General features: G+C 38.0%; 1 protein-coding gene across 1 annotated transcript in view; it reads right to left on the bottom strand.

The window, feature by feature from the left end:
• Positions 1-20140, bottom strand: part of UNC13B (unc-13 homolog B) — a 202054-nt gene that overhangs the window by 181011 nt on the left and 903 nt on the right. The gene's annotated exons all lie outside the window — the stretch shown is intronic.

Genomic DNA, 20140 nt, shown 5'->3' with positions numbered 1-20140 from the left:
CAAAGCCAAAATATTCCACATGAATTTCTCCGGCTCCATCTTTCCTTCAATGCCTGTCTATAAAACAGGAGCTATGGTAGGCACTTAATCCTAACAACATTATAGAAAAATGTTTTCCAAAATTTTTTAATCCAGCCTATAGTAAGAAACATGTCTTACATTGCAACAAAGTTCCCATCTGCTTACATCCATTTGTATATGTGTATGTTCAGGTGCTAAATTCTGTCCGACTCTGCAATCCCATGAACTGCACCATGCCAGGGTTCCCTGTATACTTCATGATCTCCTGGAGTTTGCTTAAACTCATGTCCATTCAGTCATCTCATCCCCTGTTGTCCTCTTCTCCTCCTACCCTCAATCTTTCCCAGCATCAGGATTTTTTCCAATGAGTTGGCTCTTCACATCAGGTGGCCAAAGAATTTAAGCTATGAAACAAAAGTCTCACAAAATAATACTTTTCTAGCTGGTTTCAAGACTAATGACTTGTGCCTACAGTTTGGAAAAAACACTACAGTAGGGTGTACAACTTTCCACTTTACATATTAACTAAAATAGAGAGTTTAAGTAACTTATCCAAGGTCTCACATTTCAATAAACAGTGAAATCTGAAATTCAAACCCAGTTTCAAAAGCCACACTTCTTGCAGTCCACAGCTTTCTCCTTGCAATACACTATTTGTACTAAATCCACACCAACTGAAATAGCTAATACTTCAGTTTATGTTCACATGAAAAAAAGCACAGAAAAATAAATTCTGTAAAAGTATGGTGATGTGACTAAACAAAAGTTGCAAAACAGTAATATACATATGATTTCATTCAAGGATTACATTTCTGAAATAGTCAAACATCAGTGCTAATCTTCCACTCTACTATGCTATTTATCATAACTTAAGTACTGATGAAGTGTAAATATGCTACCCTGTCCTTGGGGGGAAAAAAGACTTAATATCTCAAAGAATCAAAAATGTACTACCTATGAGCTCCTTCTCAAACCAAAAGACAAACAACTTACTTACGTCAAACTTTAACAAAGCCGATGACTAATTCTAAAGTAAATACAGTCCAGGTTATAACTGAGCGTGTGTAAGTGCTCAAGTATATCTTTTTCAATGTTTTCTAAATAAACAAACCTCAGCTGGAATAGTTTACATTAATACACAACCAGATTTCTATGGTTACTGTTTATCAGAAATAATTCCAGCTTAGTTATACACATATTGCACAAGGTCAGTCTAGCCATCTACCCACCTAATTCCTTCATTAGGCAGCTCATTCAGACTACAGTAGAATGGAAAGAAAAATAAGGACATTATTTGATTCATTCAGCTTAATGTTTTAACTTCGATACCTAAAACTACTATAATAAAATATCTTATCTTGCATGTAAATCACAACTACTTCTTAGTCTTTATTAAAAATCCATTAAATATCCCACAGGGAAGCCCACAGCTTATTAATTGCTGATATGGAACTGACACATATACACATTAAATCAAAGCAAATGTTTACTGAGCATTACTTATTATATGAGAGTCTGTGGTCCTGTTGAAGATATCTCAAAGTAGCTACAAGCTAGAATTCATCATCAATGTATGTGTGTGCATGGGCATGTCTGCTTCGTGTGTGGTACAGTTTTTAGTAACTTAAGTCCCTTCTCCAGTTGCAACAAAAAGTATAGACCTAGATCTCAAGAAAGGTAGACAGCAAGTTTTCTAGACATTATGTAAATAGCATTTACAGATCATAGCAAGAAACAGCAGTTAACATCCTGAAAGGAGAAGAGGATATGCATGCATATACCAACATGATAGTTCTCTTAATCAGATACATTCAAGACTAGTAGATGTTAAAATTTTCAAGTATCGACTGCCTAAGAACAGCAGCCCAGCACTTTGCCTGACCTAGCCAGGAAAGAAAGTTTACAATTTTATGTCTTAAGTTGACTTGGCATACAATATCCCAAGATAATGATTATCTATCTCATTTTACATGAAAGGTGGCTGTATTTCAGGGGAAGACTAATGAATTTTCAGATATATCTTAGGTCAGACTTTATGAATAGCTTCCAGCTCCTAAATTTTTCAAAACAGTTATATGTACTACTCTGCATTATCTGTTTCTTTTTAACTGCAGAGTACTATCATATTTACTGCCAATTTACTGACCCTCACTCCAGGTGAAACTAACACAGGTATTATCTTTCCCATTTGACAAAAGATGACTGAGTGAAGAAACTGAGAGATGAAACTTTAGTCACTATCTAATGAAATTCAATGAAGAAGGAAATGGCAACCCACTCCAGTACTCTTGCCTGGAGAATCCCATGGACAGAGGAGCCTGGCAGGCTACAGTCCATCGGGTCGCAAAGAGTCAGACACAACTGAAGCGACTTAGCACGCACGCAGTGAGACTCAAAATAGCTCTCCTGAATCCAAAATCCTGGGTTTTCCATTATACCACATTTCCTCCCAAGGGGAGAAAAGGGAATTTAAGCTGTAAACTCTATTAAATGAGAGCCATAATGAACTCTCTACATATAGGGTGTTTCTATATATATTACAGGTGTTTTATAGCTGTCAACAAACACCTGCTATAATGTTGCCCCTGAATACATCCTAAGGAAACAGAAACCACTGCTATAGTGAGACTGATTCACAGGCAACAATGCACAAAACCACCTTCCCCTAAACATTTATAAAATAAGACTTTTTTTGTTCCAAAGCACTATCCTATATATTAATTTTATATTTTATAGTTTATAGTTCTTGTTGTTCAGTTGCTCATTTGTGCCCAACTCTTTGCGACCCCATGGACTGCAGCATGCCAGGCTTCCCTGTCCTTCACTATCTCCTGCAGTTTGCTCAAACTCATGTACATTGAGTCAATGATGCTATCCCAACCATCTCATCCTCTGTTGCCTCCTTCTCCTCCTGCCCTCAATCTTTCCCAGCATCAGGGTCTTTTCCAGTGAGTCAGCTCTTTGCCTCAGGTGGCCAAAGTATTGGAGCTTCATCATCAGCATCAGTCCTTCCCATGAATATTCAGGATTGATTTCCTTTAGGATTGCCTGGTTTGATCTCCTTGTAGTTCATAGTTAGGCAGAAAAATCGAAATTCAGCTACATGGTACATAAAAGTACTAATTTCTGTGGGCCCACTGCCCTCATCTGTAAAATGAGAATAATAAACTAACAAGGTTATCATGAGAATTAAATTATTAATCCTTATCTGCTTATTAATAAGAGAGCTTGGCAAAAGTAAGGGCTCATTAAATATTAGTTTTAATATTTCACTGATTCTAAGATGGTGGGACATTTTCTTATATTTTAACAACTCTGAAATTAAAATGCATTTTATAATCAATGATGCATCATAGCTCAATCAATAGTATTTTCCCTTAATGATACATAAAATGATGCTTCTTGCAATCTTTGGCAAGAGATTTTATAGTTGATGAAATATAATATTACATGAAATAGAAGATGCTGCTGAGCAAACACTTACCCTGCCACCATTCTTCTATTCAAAAGATTCACAAGCAGTGCACCAAATCTACATCTGTAACCCTGCTCTCCCAAGACATGTTTCCGTCCGTGACATGTGAACAGATTGGCAGCATCTCAAATTTAACAGGTCCAAAATCAAAGTCAACTCCTCAGAAGCTGTTATTCTTTGTTTCTGATCCAAATTAATGACACCTTAAAGAAAAACCTGCACCTGAAACTTTGTAAATCACCTATACTTCAATCAATCAATCAACTAGCGGACTATCCTACAAATACTGGTACATACCAACAAGTTCAAATATTTAAAATGTTTCTGCAAATTGAAAAAAAGAAGAAAAACCTGACTCCACCTTTACTTCCTTCCTCTCGCTCTCCCAGTTGAGGCCTTTCCTGTCTCTCAGTTGGAATCAAACACTCCATCTCTGCACCCATTTTATTTTCTACTTCCATTCCAGAAATTACCAAACTGTACCTTGAAACATATTTAGTTGTACATATAGCTGTTTCCCCATCTTGGCTCTCAGTTTCTTAAGGGCAAGGCCCATTTATTACTCATTTTTATATACCCAGGGTGACTAGTTCAATGCCTCACCTGGAGCTAATTGCTCAATAAATGTTTATGGAAGTGATCAATAAACGTTTATAAACTCTTTGTTTATAAGTTTCAGGATATTTAAGACCTCTATGAAGAGAGAAAAGGGGACTATCCAAGAGTAAAAGCTTACAAAGTTATATCATACACATGATCTCAGTGCAGTTCAGTTCAGTCGCTCAGTCGTGTCCGACTCTTTGCGACCCCATGAATCGCAGCACACCAGGCCTACCGGTCCATCCCCAGGGCCCAGAGTTTACTCAACCTCATGTCCACTGAGTGGGTGATGCCATCCAACCATCTCATCCTCTGTCGTCCCCTTCTCCTCTCACCTTCAATCTTTCCCAGCATCAGGGTCTTTTCAAATGAGTCAGTTCTTCGCATCAGGTGGCCAAAATATTGGAGTTTCAGCTTCAACATCAGTCCTTCCAATGAACATTCAGGACTAATTTCCTTTAGGATGGACTGGTTGGATCTCCTTGCAGTCCAAGGGACTCTCAAAAGTCTTCAACACCACAGTTCAAAAGCATCAATTCCTTAGCGCTCGGCTTTCTTTATAGTCCAACTCTCACAACTTCATATGACTACTGGAAAAACCATAGTCTTGACTACACAGACCTTCGTTGGCAAAGTAATGTCTCTGCTTTTTCATATACTGCCTAGGTTGGTCACAACTTTTCTTCCAAGGAGTAAACATCTTTTTATTTCATGGCTGCAGTCACCATCTGCAGTGATTTTGGAGCCCAAAAAAATAAAGTCTGTCACTGTTTCCCCATCTATTTGCTATGAAGTGATGGGACCGGATGCCATGACCTTAGTTCTCTGGATGTTGAGTTTTAAGCCAACTTGTTCACTCTCCTCGTTCACTTTCATCAAGAGGCTCCTTAGTTCTTCTTCACTTTCTGCCATAAGGGTGGTGTCATCTGCATATCTCAGGTTACTGATATTTCTCCCGTCAATCTTGACTCCAGCTTGTGCCTCTTCCAGCCCAGCATTTCTCATGATGTACTCTGCATATAAGTTAAATAACCAGGGTGACAATATACAGCCTTGACGTACTCCTTTTCCTATTTGGAACCAGTCTGTTGTTCCATGTCCAGTTTTAATTGTTGCTTCCTGACCTTCATACAGATTTCTCAAGAGGCAGGTCAGGTGGTCTGGTATTCCTATCTCTTGAAGAATTTTCCACAGTTTATTGTGATCCACACAGTCAAAGACTTTGGCATAGTCAATAAAGCAGAAATAGATGTATTTCTGGAACTCTCTTGCTTTTTTGATGATCCAACAGATGTTTGCAATTTGATCTCCGGTTCCTCTGCCTTTTCTAAATCCAGCTTAAACATCTGGAAGTTCACAGTCCAGGCTTGGAGAATTTTGAGCATTACTTTACTAGCGTGTGAGATGAGTGCAATTGTGCAGTAGTTTGAGCATTCTTTGGCATTGCCTTTCTTTGGGATTGGAATGAAAACTGACCTTGTCCAGTCCTGTGGCCACTGCTGAGTTTTCCAACTTTGCTGACATATTGAGTGCAGCACTTTCACAGCATCATCTTTTTAAGATTTGAAATAATTCAACTGGAATTCCATCACCTCCACTAGCTTTGTTCATAGTGATACTTCCTAAGGCCCACTTCACTTCACATTCCAGGATGTCTGGCTCTCGGTGAGTGATCACACCATCGTGATTATCTGGGTCAAGAATATCTTTTTGTATAGTTCTTCTGTGTATTCTTGCCACCTCTTCTTAATATCTTCTGCTTCTGTTAGGTCCATACCATTTCTGTTCTTTATTGAGCCCATCTTTGCATGAAATGTTCCCTTGGTATCTCTAATTCTCTTGAAGAGATCTCTGGTCTTTCCCATTCTATTGTTTTCCTCTGTATCTTTGCACTGATCACTGAGGAAGGCTTGCTCTTCTCTCCTTGCTAGTCTTTGGAACTCTGCATTCAAATGGGTATATCTTTCCTTTTCTCCTTTGCTTTTGGCTTCTCTTCTTTTCACAGCTATTTGTAAGGCGTCCTCAGACAGCCATTTTGCTAGTTTGCATTTCTTTTTCTTGGGGATGGTCTTAATCCCTGTCTCCTGTACAATGTCACGAACCTCTGTCCATAGTTCATCACATGATCTCATTTAGGGTTTAATTCTCAACTCCTAGGTACACTGAACAGATTCACTTGTAAACTGAAGCTTCACAGTCAAGACACTTGCCAAAAGTTTTCCATGGTAGAAAAAAAGAATTCAAACTCAAATCCAACTACAAACCCCGTGCTTTATAAACTTTTATCCCTCTGCCCCTCCCCCTCAGTGTCATTCCCACTAATCTTCCACCCTAACATGACCTACAAGGCCCTATCTCCCTTGTCTGGACCTGTTTTCCCTTTCTCTGTGCATGCCAGTTGTAGTTGCCTTCTTTCAGCTCCTCCTCCTCACCACAAAGCCTTTTGCGCATATTATTTCCTAAGGATTCCTCTTCTTCCAGATCTCAGTTCAACCTTCACTTCAATCCTTCTCTGACTTGAGTAGGTAACTTTTCTGAGCACACGGTCTCATAACATTCTCTCCCTTACAGCACAAATCATGGCTGTATTTTTTCCTAGTTGTAATTTTACATTAATTTGTATGATTCTTATTTACTTAATGTCTAGCTCCCTCACTAGTCTATATAACTTCCAAGAAGGCAAGAGATCTTTTTAAATCACAATTCTGCCCCAAGTATGTAAAATAGCTACTGAAATAATAAATGAGTGAATCCTTCAGCACTCCTCGAGCTTGCTAAATCATCTCAACCGCCCCATCTTCAGCTAATACTCTTGCATTCTACTTTACATAGAAATCAGTTATTTTCTTTGCTTATCTCCAACTCATCTTGATTTCGTATAGATCCGTTTCCTCTGAGCGCCAAACATTCAAATTTCCTTTTTCTTAAGACCACTCTCCACGCTTCTCTCTCTCTCTTTGCCATACCATAGGCATGCAGCATCTTAGTTTCTTGATTGGACCAGGGATCGAACTGCGCCCCCTGGCAGTGGAAGCACTGGAAGCACGGAGTCTTAACCACTGGACGGCCACCCTTCTCTTCACTGCAAACTTCTGAATGAGTAGCCTGCACCTGCTGACTCCATTTACTCCCTCCCCTGATACCCTTCAACCACTTTGATATAATGCCTACTCTCACACTGCTTGTGTATGTGCGTGCATGCTAACTCACTTCAGTTATATCTTACTCTTTGCGACCCCATGGACTGTAGCCCACCAGGCTCCTCTGTTCACAGGATTCTCCAGGCAAGAATACTGGAGTGGGTTACCATGCCCTCCTCCTGGGGATTGTCCCGACGCAGGGATGCAACCTGCATCTCTTAGGTCTCCTGCATTTAGCAGGCAGGTTCTTTACCACTGGTGCCACATGGGAAGCCCACTCTCACACTACCTCTAAAGAAACTGTTCTCGTTTTCAAATCCAATGACCTTGTTTTTTTTTATCCTCAACCAGTATCATTCATCTCCATCATCTGATCATTCCCTCTTGAAACTGCTTCTAGTCTAGGCTTCAGATACTGACACAGCACCTCCCTTTCCCTACAGTTTTGACCACACCTATCAGTTTTTCTACCCAACCCCTCAGGTACAGCATTAGCTCATTTTTCTCCTCTTTTATCCGCCATACACAATTTCATTCAAGCTAATGATTTTACTACCAAATACCTACAACTCCAAAATTTATCTCTAACACAGGGTTCTCTACTAAGCTATGGCTCTACATGTTTAGGTACCATTTTGAAGGGCCATCTGCAACAAGACTAACACTTCTAAACTCAACATATTTTACATGAAATTTATCTTACAGACACCATGAACTCAACTGAACCTAACAACTTTCTTTCCTCACTATACACTGTCTTCCTCAACTGAGAAATCTAGGATGGCTTCCTGACTTAGATAAACAGATGTCACAGAGCTGGATGAAGATGATTAACACTATTTTTTATACTGAAGTAAGTGCTCACTCAATCCTGGGATAGTGCTAATCACTTTCACAATCATCTCAGTAATACTTTGCTATACCTATTTTCACCGTTTCTAGTACTACTACCTTATTACAAGCCTTTATCCATCTCTCACTGGACACTCCAAGTGGACCCCATGCTTCCACTGACTACCCACTCCAGTCCATTCACCACAAACTGGTCAAAAATCGAAGCATCACTCTTGCTTAGAACCACTCAGTGGCTTCCAGTGCTGTTTACAGTAACATTGAAACTCTTTGGTATGAACTACAGGAACTCATATGACTTAGCCTCTGCCTACCTCTCTATATACCACTCTTCTAGTAACCCCTTCTTTTTCACCTTCCCCTCAAAATATCCACTTCCCATTCACTTTGCCTGAAAAACTTACCTCAGGTCTCTGATGATTCCTTCTCATCATTCAGGTTTCAGCTCCAATGTTACCTCCGCAACGAGGCCTTCCTTGAAAATCCTACTTCAATTAGCTCTCACTCAGATCACTCTCAATCTCTTTATCCTACTTTCTTATCTTCACCATATTTATGATTACCTGAAATCATATTACTTTTAAACAATATTTTATTGAGGTATGATTGATATTTGTTGTACATTTTAATGTATATGACTTGAATTTCACAGTATCTTTTTTAATTTTTATTTTTTTATTATGAAAGTATGTATGATAACACATTTACAGGTGACTTGGAAAATAAGAACAATGTTACATATAGTTCCATTGCATATTACAATTATTTTTAAGTACATAAATTAAGATTTTTAGTTGAAGTTTCAATATCAAATTCTCAAAATTAACAGAATAAATATACAGAGAAGTAGGATATAGTAGACCTGAAAAGCACTGTGAACCAATTCAACATAATTAAAATTTATACAATTTTCACACAACAGTAGGATACAAATTCTATTCAAGTTCCCACAGACTATAAGCTAGGAGACACTGGAACATATCCAGGGACATAAAACAAGGTGTAAAAATGTCATGGTCTAAACATATTGAAATCATACAGTCTGTTCTCTTGTCACTGTGGAATTACAGTAGAATCAATATCAAAAGATATTTGAAAATAATCCACATATTTTTAAGTGCAATGTGACATTTACCAAGAGATATCTTCAACTTAGCCATTGAAAGCCTAAGTAAAATTAGACTGAAAAAAAAACCACAGGGGTGACTGCAGAGAAGAAAGCATTTAAATGAGAAAATAATATCATAATGAGAAGTTAATATTAAAGATACTTTAAACAAAATCCCAAACATTTGGAAATTAAATGTCCACTTTTAGATGGGTGTATCTAAGAAGCCATAACAAGGAAAATTAGAAAATATTTGTAATAGAAGAAAAATGAAAAAAGAATTTATCAGAATTTGTTGCAGCTGCTCAATGCAGTCAAATACAATGTGGAGTCTTAAATAAGGTACGAAAACAAATAATGGACACTAGCATAAAATTTTGTGAAATTTGAACAAAATCTGTACTTTAGTTAATAATACTGTATCATTTGTTAACTTCTTGCTTTTTTCTTTTAACAACATAGTATTTCTCTATATTCTTAGAATTGGATTAGAAGTTTCATACCTCATTCAATTTTCTTTTTTTAAAATCACTAAGATAATAAATTTTCTAGACTTTTAGCAGTAATATTAGATGCCAAAATACATGGAACTACATCAAAGTTTTGAGTGAATATAAATTTGAAATTTAGCATTCTATTATAGTAAGTCAAACAAGTGGAATCAAAATGTCATAAATTTTTTTAGCTAGGCAAAAATTCATAAATTTTCTAAAAAATATATATTATACATACTACATATATGTATACATAAGCTTTTCTACGATGCTTGTTAAAGGCTTGAGAAAATACAACAACAAAAAAAAAGAGGCAGAGAAATTGGAAAACATAAACTAAATGATATGGGAGCACTGAATATGAAATAAAAAAATGAAACAAACTAGATAAAAGATCATCATATAGTCCAGTTATTTTTAAACATGGGTGCTCATTAGAAATACCTCTGGAGCTTTGGAAAAGAAGAGCAATACCTGGGCATTTGCATTTTTCAAAAAATTACAAAGATAATTCTATTATGCATCTGGATTTTAAAAACTGCTTTTCTATGAAATGGTAGTTTTAATAATATAGAATTCTATGATTTTCTGTTGACCAATCATGATGCAATGGTATTAAATAAATAATCGCTATGAAATTTAATATTTATTAAATTTATAAATATTTAGAAAAAATTTATTGAAAATTATTTATTAAATAATTGGTATTAAAAACATAATCACAATAGTAAAAGATGTTTATGTTTTCACAATCAATAACCAGACAAAAAACAGAAGATAATTATAGTTGCAAACCATAATGGAAACATGATTAACCTAACAGTATAAAATAATTACATACAATTTGAGGGGTCAAGCAGTGATGTGATAAGTGGAAGTGCATACATGCACATGTTCTCAACCTGCCCAGGCAGTCTATGTCCTTTGGTTGGTGCATTTAATCCATTTACAGTTAAGGTAATTATCGATATATATGATCCTATTGCTTCCCTTGTGGCTCAGCTGGAAAAGAGTCTGCCCACAATGAGGGGGGGCCTCGGTTCGATCCCTGGGTTGGGAAGATCCCCTGGAGAAGGGAAAGGCTACCCACTCCAGTATTCTAGCCTGGAGAATCCCATGGACTATATAGTCCATGGGGTTGCAAAGAGTCGGACATGACTGAGCAACTTTTGGAGAAGGAAATGGCAACCCACTCCAGTATTCCTGCCTGGAAAATTCCAAGGACAGAGGAGCCTGGCGGGCTGCAGTCCACAGGATCACAGAGAGTCAGACACGACTGAGTGACTGAGCACACAAGACCCTATTACTATTTTCTTAATTGTTTTTGGTTTATTTTGTGTAGGTTCTTCCCCTCTCTTCTGTCTCCTGCCTAAAGAAGTTCCTTTAAAATTTGCTGTAAAGCTGGTTTGGTGGTGCTGAACTCTCTCAACTTTTGTCTGGAAAGCTTTGATTTCTCCATCAAATCTGAATTAGAGTCGTGCTGGGTAGAGTATTCTTTGTTGTAAGTTATTCCTTTTCATCACTTTAAACATCTCATGTCATTCCCTTCTGGCTTGTAGTTTCTGTTGACAAATCAGTTGATAACCTTATGGTAGTTCCCTGTATGTTATTTGTCGTTTTTTCTTTGTTGCTTTTAATATTTTGTCTTTAATTTTCACCATTTTGATTACTATGTGTATCAGTGTTCCTCCTTGGGTTTATCCTGCCTGGGGCTCTGTGCTTCCTAGACTTGGTTGACCATTTCCCTTCCTATGTTAGGTATACATATATGTTAGTTGCTCAGTCATGTCGAACTCTTTGTGACCCCATGAACTGTAGCCTGCCAGGCTCCTCTGTCGATGAAATTCCCCAGGCAAGAATACTGGAGTGGGTGGCCATTTCCTTCTCCAGGGGATCTTCCCAACCCAGGGATGGAACCCAGGTCTCTGCCATTGCAGGCAGATTCTTTACCATGTTCGGTAAGTTTTCAGCTATTATTTCTTCAAATATTTTCTTGGGTCCTCTCTCTCTCTCCTCCTTCTGGGACTCCTATAATGTGAATGTAGGTGCATTTAATGTTGTCCCAGAGGTCTCTTAGGGTTATTGTCATTTTTTTTTTCATTCTTTTTTTTATATAGTCTGTTCTGCAGCAGTTATTTCCACCATTTTGTCCTCCAGATCACTTATCTGTTCTTCTGCATCAGTTATTCTGCTATTCATTCCTTCTAATGTATTGTTCATCTCTGTTTGGTTTATTCTTTAATTCTTCTAGGTCTATGGTAAACATTTATTGCATCTTCTCAATCTGTGCCTCCATTCTTTATCCAAGATCCTGGATCATCTTCACTAGCATTATGAATTTTTTTTTTTTTTTTGGAAGATTGCCTGTCTCCACTTCATTTGGTTGTTTCCCTGGGGTTTTATCTTTTCCCTTCATCTGGAACAAAAACCCTCTACTTTTTCAGTCCGGTTAACTTTCTGTGGTGTGATTTTTGGTTCTAGCCATTGTGGGACTGTGGTTCTTCTTGCTTCTTATGTCTTCCCTCTGATGGAGAAGGCTAAGAGGCTTGTATAAGCTTCCTGATGGGAGAGACTGGTGGTGGGAAAAACTGAGTCTTGCTCTGATAGGCAGGGCTATGCTCAGTAAAACATTAATCCACTTATCTGTTGATGGATGGGGTTGTGCCCTCCCTGTTAGTTGTCTGGTCTGAGTGACCCAGCCCTGGGGTCTACTGAGCTCTGTAGTAGGGTTAGTGGTAACCTCCAAAAGGACTTAATGCCAAGGGGCCCCTTCCAGTACAAGCTGTTGCCAGTACCCCATCCTCATGGCAAGCCACTGCCAACACACTCCTCCACAGGAGACCCTCCAACACTAGCAGGTAGTTTTGGTTCAGTCTCCTGTGGGGTCACTGCTCCTTTTCCCTGGGTCTTGGAGTGCACAACACCCAAGAGTGGAGTCTCTGTTTCCCCCATCCTGTGGAAGTCTTGTAATCAAACCCACAGGCCTTCAAGGTCAGATTCCCTGGAGATTTCCAGTCCCTTTGCTGGATCCTCAGGCTGGGAAGCCTGACATGAGGCTCAGAAACTTCACAACAGTGGGAGAACTTCGTTGGTATTGCTGTACTCCAGATTGTGGGCCACCTTCTCAATGGGTATGAGATTTGATATTATCATGTTTGCACCCCTCCTACCATCTTGTTGCAGCTTCTTTTGTCTTTGGACATGGGGTATCTTTTTTTGGTGGGCTCCAGTATCCTCTTGTCAATGGTTGCTCAACAGCTAGTTGTGATTTTGGTGCTCCTGCAGGAGGGGATGAGCACACATCCTTCCACTCCTCCATCTTGAACTGGAAGGGTTCACAGTATTTTTTAATGTTGGCAGTATCTTATAGGTATGATCCATTTTCCAGCCCTGATGTTTCTATTTTTATTAGAATTTGGATTTAATTAACCTTTGACTTGTTAATCCTCTCTATTGAATTGTTTCTTTTATATCTTTTTTTTTTTTTTGCCACACTGCATGGCATGTGGGAGCTTAGTTCCCCAACAAGGAATTAAACCCATGCCACATCCCCTGCATTCAAAGTGCAGAGTCTCAACCACTAGACTTCCAGGGAAGTTCCTGAAATCATATTCTTTATTTGTGTATCTACCTTTAATAGGCGCTTCATAAATAGTTTGAATAGATATATAAATTTTAAAGATGTAGAAATTAAGGTTAAGTAACATGTAAGGATATACAACATATAAGTGGTGGAGCTGGTATATTCACTAACTCAGATCTGCCTAAAACTAAAACTTTTAATATCTACCCCTTATCACAGTAGTAAAGCATAGTAAGAGTAAAAGCAAGAAATGACAGACTGGACAGCATCATCAGACAGTCAGATGATGAAGTTTAAAATTATAAAAGCAGAGCACCATTCCAAGGAATGACATACTCTGGGATGTGATCATGGGTGTAGATGGCTGAAATGAGGTAGACAGAGATTTATATCCGTATCATTCACCACCCTCTCCTTGGCAAGCAGATTTTCTATATCCATTTGCAGATAAAGGCTCTACAAATTTGGCTCATAACTAACAGACAGAAACATCAGTGAGCTAGCCCTTTGAATCATCTGTCCCACTCTGAATCACACACAAAAGCAATTACCTTCCCACTGCCCATTCCCTTAGTTGCTAGGCGAATCTTCCTCATCCACAGCCCTCTAGCCTCTTCTCAACATCACTCATAGTAAAACCCTATGAAAATTATTAAGGCAAACAGCTGCAAGAGAAAATTAATAGCATAACACAGTCCACAGGCCTATTTGTTCTCCAGTCCCAAAAAAGTACTAAGAACTAAATGCATAGAAAGAAGTAATAGAAAGAAAAAAAAAGGTTTCTTTTTGGAAATATGTACTTCCTAGTGATTAAGAATTTATTTTTCCTATTTTATATAATTGGTTGAAAAGAAAGTGAAGTCATTCAGTCGTGTCCGACTCTTTGCGACCCCATGGACTAGCCCACCAGGTTCCTCTGTCCATGGGATTTTTCCAGGTACTGGAGTGGGTTGCCATTTCCTTCTCCAGGAAATCTTCCTGACCCAGGGATTGAACCCAGATCTCCTGCATTGTAGGCAGATGCTTTACCGTCTGAGCCACCAGGGAAGTCTTAATATAATTACTTAGGAGGAAACAATTTGTATACAAACACCCTAGCACGAACTTTCTCTTGTCATATTTTGACCACATATTTTATCACTAGGGGGTTCACTGGCACACAAAAAAAAGAAGCCCTGATGACTTTTTCCTTTGATGTCAGAGCCTCTCTCAAACAGTTGCTTTTGGAGATTACACCTGAGAATTACCAGTTCATTTTTACTGAAGAAGACAAATAGAAGAATGAAACAATTTCCTTTATAAAGCTGAACACAAAATTCTACCCATGCCTACATTTTTATTTTCTTTCTCAGTAATCACAGAAAGATCACAACAAAGCAGGAAATACAAAGCTGGTTGCCTGATTTTCCTCATCAGAAGCAGCTACACCTAAGTATTCTATACAACAGGAAATAAGTTATTTTTATATAGCCCTAAGAAAACGGATCTCACCGCCCTTCTCTGACAGTTCAAGTCTCATCAAAACATTTGGTCTTCCAACAGTGCCCAATTAGCTGCTGTTATTTTCAGTATGACGAAGTCATAGATATAAACATAGCAGATATACTTCAATCCTTGTTGGTTTTATCCTTATTGATATTGCAAATTGCTGCTGCTACGTCGCTTCAGTCGTGTCCGACTCTGTGCGACCCCATAGATACGGCCGCCCACCAGGCTCCCCCGTCCCTGGGATTCTCCAGGCAAGAACACTGGAGTGGGCTGCCATTTCCTTCTCCAAGGTGTGAAAGTGAAAAGTGAAAGTGAAGTCGCTCAGTCATGTCCGACTCGTAGCGACCCGATGGACTGCAGCCCACCAGGCTCCTCCGTCCATGGGATTTTCCAGGCAAGAGTGCTGGAGTGGGGTGCCATTGCCTTCTCCAATACACTGAGCTACTACATAGTAATACAAATAAATTGCTGCAAAATGCATCAAGTGGAAGCATCTGACAAGCATAATATTAAGCAGAAGAAGCATCCCCCTCAAAATATTATATAATTCCATTTATGAGAAATCCAATATGTCAATAATACATCAATTCTTAAAAGCTCAAAAACAGGGAAACTATATTTTGCTGTGAGCCTAGAACTGCTCTTAAAAAATAAAGCTTATTTTAAAAATAAATAAAAAGTTTAATAATTTAAAAAAAAAACTAAACTATTCTGAAGCGTTGGAATAGTATGACATTACCTTTGGGGAAAATGGGAGGGAGTGCTGACTGAAAGGAAAAGTACGGTGGGCTTCTGAAAGGAAAGGAAAAGTACGGGGTGCTAGTAGTATTCTATTTCTTGACCAAGGTGGTGATCACATGAGTGTGTTCACTTTGCGATAATTCAGTGAGCCATACACTTAAAGACTTGTTTACTTTAATATACATATAAATCAAAAAATTTTAATATACAAATATTGACTCTTTTCTGAACTTTATTAAAGACAGTCCACTATTATGTATGTACAGAACTCCCCAACTTAAAAAATAGTGCTTTATTTAAAAGTTAGAAAAAATAGTGCAGTATTTCCCCACTCTAGCAGGAATTTAACTTATTCTACTTATGCCAACTCAGACTTAATAATCCTAATGGATTCTGAGTTTATCTAAGAAAGGAGATATTAACATGTTAAGACCTATGTAGATTGCTTAGACTCTTATCTACAGACATGTATCATAAACAGGCATAGAGAAGGTACTCTACAAATATTTACCAATGATACACATCCCAAACTTTAAACAAACTCACATAGCAAAGTCTGAAATACCTTGCAATGGTAAAAGAGGATCAACACTCAGCCTGCTGGCCTAAAGAGTGCAACTTCTAGAAACCTAACCTCTAAAAACTAAAAAATTACAGAATGTACTGCTTATAAGGAAGAACACAATTGTGACAACTCTCTTTGGCAGAGGAAATTGGTCCTTTTCCCCTTCCCTGCTGCCTGGCTCAAATAAGGCATAATCAACTTCCTGATGCCACAGCTAAGCAAAAGGAACCCAGCAGCAACTCTGCTCCTGAGGGCAGAAACTACTTAAACTATTTGACGTGATGAAAACCCAGCAGCAAGGAGTTAGCTGAGGCAGATGACAATGTTGCAGAAATAAGATGAGAAGAAAGCCTTGACCAACCTGTTCTTATACCTGAAAACTCTAAAATCATTACTATTTCTACTTTTCAGAGTGATAATAAATCAAAATATATCTCTGGAGTTTTCCCAGGCTAGAATTAACCCACAAGCAACAGGTATCCTGAGTGTCTATCAGAGTCTACCTTCTAAGAGTCTCCCAGTAGTATCTATTCAGTTAGTTAGATGACTGATATGTGCTTATAAAATATGATAAGTTTTTCTAAGGGCAAGTCACGACATACGTGACTTGATACAGTTCTCATCACTAGTGATATTGGTTTGTTCTGTCTTAAAACACAAGTAATAAATATTCAGCTTCCCTGGTAGCTCAGACAGTAAAGAATTTGCCTGCAGTGCAGGAGACTCAGGTTCGATCCCTGGGTTGGGAACATCCCCTGAAGAAGGGAATGACAGACAACCCACTCCAGTATTCTTGCCTGGAGAATTCCATGGACAAAGGAGCCTGGTGGGCTTCAGTCCATAGGATCGCAAAGAGTTAAGACACAACTGAGCGACTAACACATAGAAAATAAATTTTTAAATAATCAAAGAAGATAAACAAGAACGTGAAAATCACAGGTCAAACTTAAAAGAGTTGAGATCTTCAGGATTTTGGTAAACATAAAGTTTTACCCACTGATAAAGGACCTGCTTCTAATAGAGGATTGCTGATATGAGAGATCCTGAGGTACTTGGTTTGCTAATGGGTCCAGGTGAGTGTAATTATTATGCCAAGAAAACAGCAATGAGCAAATCACACAGAAATGACAGATGGAAAGCTGACTGGCGATCTCCAAATATAATAAAACTATCTATAGCGATGTTCATTGTGGCATTGTTTACAACAGCAATATTATAAATTATATTGTTTATAAAGGCAAAAATTTCTGATTGTTCATCAATATGAAACTGGTTAAATTACATATGCTCATAAAATGAAACAGCACTCCATAGCCATTAAAAGGAACAATTTAAACTCACGAAAGCTGATAGGAAAATAAATCATTAAGCTTTCAAAAAAGTTAAATATACTTCCAATTGTAGAATCTACATACTTAAATGTAAAGAAAATTTACAAGATGGACAAGAAAGAGGAAACAGTAGTCACCTCTGGGGAGTAAGAATAGGGAATGAAGACAGGAGAACTTTGTCCTTTCACGTCACATCCCAAACTGAATTTCTTATCATACATATGTATCACCTCTATAATAAAAACAAAACAATGAAAGCAATGAACAAAAAAAAAATAACGATGCTGAGCAGGTGATACGACCATGATGATTTTTATTTTCCTTTTTACACTTTTCTGCATTTTCTCCATTTTCTGTGATTAACAGTATGTTAGCATATATTGCTTCTTATACCCCAAAAACTTTTTTGTTTTAGATTTTTTAACAAGTCAAGTGTGGTCATTTCTAGTTCAAATTAGGGAGAAAAATCCAGAGCTCAGTTATAAACACTATAGCAACTACAAAGAAATATGGACAGACTCAATTCTCAAAGTGCTTATTTATTTGGAGAAAACAGTCACGAACACCAAGACATCAAAAGTTAAAGAAAATCTTTGATTTAATTTACTGGAGTTGCTTAGGTGGAACAGGCTCCTATGGAGGCAAAAGATCCCAGTATTGTGAGGAAAGCTGTGCCAGATACTTGAAGAAAGACTAAGTGAATCAGATACAAGAATTTTTTTTTCAAAATTCAAGTCTAACATCCCACTCAACATTGAAATTCCTTTTATCACTCATTCAATCTCTGCTTAAGTATCCTATGTCAAAAAATTATCATAAGTAGTCCATTCTATTTGTTAACAACTCTGTTTAAGTTCTTTGTTATCTTAAAAGTTAAAATGTTTCCTATCATTTTCAACACTGGTTGACTTGTCCTAGTTCTGTCTGAGCAACAGTTTAGACAATTTTCATTTACTATTATGATTCTTCTGCAAGAATAAACCGCCCAATTCCTCAAATGGCTTCTATACCCTTCGTTATTCTAATTATTCCGCTCTGAAGAAATTAGTTTCTCAAAAAAAAAAAAAAAAGAAAGAAACTAGTTTCTCAGTTTGCCTCTGAGAATCAAATATCCTAATTGAACACAGAATTCCAGAACTGATCTGACCAGTGCTTTTATCTCCTTAGTCTGGGTCACCATGAATACAGAGCGAGACTAGTTGCTAGGCGGTATACAATTTGTCACCAAATCAGTGGCACTGTTCAGATCATAAGTAATTTATGTTTTAAGGAATTTAAAGCGTTAAAGGATAAAGATCACTGTGGACTGAGGAACTGAGGACATTTTCAACAGCAAAAGTAGACTATAAGCTGGGAAAGGAAGAATACACTTTCGACAAGCAGAAAACACAGAACACTGCCGTGGTACAATGAACAAAGCTAGTGCTAGAGCAAAGTTATCTGCAAGAGGACGGGCAAGAACGCAGGGCCAAAAGGAGGGCTGGAGTCATACTACTGAGGGCCCTTAACCTGCAGGGAATAAGGCATAATTAAAGGGTTAAACCAAGAAACTGATTTCTTGATTGAGATATTTGGAATGATTAAATCAATATCAGTTTGTCAAATTCAACATCAGATTAAATACTGTTTGAAATTTTTTTTCTAAATTGAGGTATGGTTAATTCACTGTGTTGTGTTAGTTATAAGTATACAGCAAAGTGACTCCGTTTTAACATATATTGTACATTATTTTTTCAGATTCTTTTTGATTATAGAGAGAAAGAGAATAGTTAGCTAAACAGAATTCCTTGAAAATGAAAGCTGCCTGATATTAGAACAAATTGAAAGTACCAGCTCCTTCTCTGAAGCATCAATTCAATTAAACAGGAATTTCTGGTTTAATAGTGCTCCTCCTGGCTGAAGAATCTTTCATAAGGGATAGTTCTGTAATACAGTGTGGCAGTAGAGAATTAAAACTGTCCAAGGGACACTGCAAAACCCAACCTCTCCCAAATCCTGCTACTCAACAGCAGGGATCTAAAGGAATAAATAGATTTCCAGCTGCTGGGAGAAAATGTCTTACTAAAAGCAAAGCAAAATTCTCATTAATGAAAAATCAACCATGAAAGAAGAAAATTTCTGTGTGTCTCATAATCCCTGGAAATAACCAAATCCATTTTGGGTTAATACAGATTTAACAAACCAGTGGGAGAGAACAGAGGAAAGCAGTTTCAGTTGCCAGAAGCTGGGGAAACACTTAACAGAGATCACAACCAACAATGTTTCTACCCCACAGAACCAAAAGAAACATGAACTCTACCCAATGAAAGGTGCTAGGAAAAGGTTCTCATAGATCAGTTCCCTCATTCACAACCGAGCCACCTTATCCCACCTTGTTCAACACGGCTGTGACAGGCTGTAGCCTGAATTTCCCAAGATCAAATTCAATGGGTAATCCAAACCCTGCTTTTTCTGATCTGATAATCTCTAAAATCACAGTCCCTGCACTCATTCAAAACCAGCCCTGAGCTTCTACTGTATCAGGCACCTGGAACACAAAAACCATTAAGAAACAGTCTCTACCCTCGTGAAGCTTAGTCGACACACCTTGCCTCATCTTAAACCCCAAAGCTCCTGGGTTAAGATATCTTCTCAGGTGGGTCAAGCGTCCTCCGTGGAAAAGCAATAAAGGACTTCACCTTTAGTTAGTGTGAGGGAAGTAAATATAAATAAGTAAATCATACTTCTTATGCTCTGCTCTGA

Source organism: Dama dama, chromosome 29 (genome assembly GCF_033118175.1).
Source record: "Dama dama isolate Ldn47 chromosome 29, ASM3311817v1, whole genome shotgun sequence".
NCBI classification, from domain to species: domain Eukaryota; kingdom Metazoa; phylum Chordata; class Mammalia; order Artiodactyla; family Cervidae; genus Dama; species Dama dama.
Note: the sequence above shows the minus strand (reverse complement) of the source record. Positions and strands in the feature narration are given on the sequence as shown.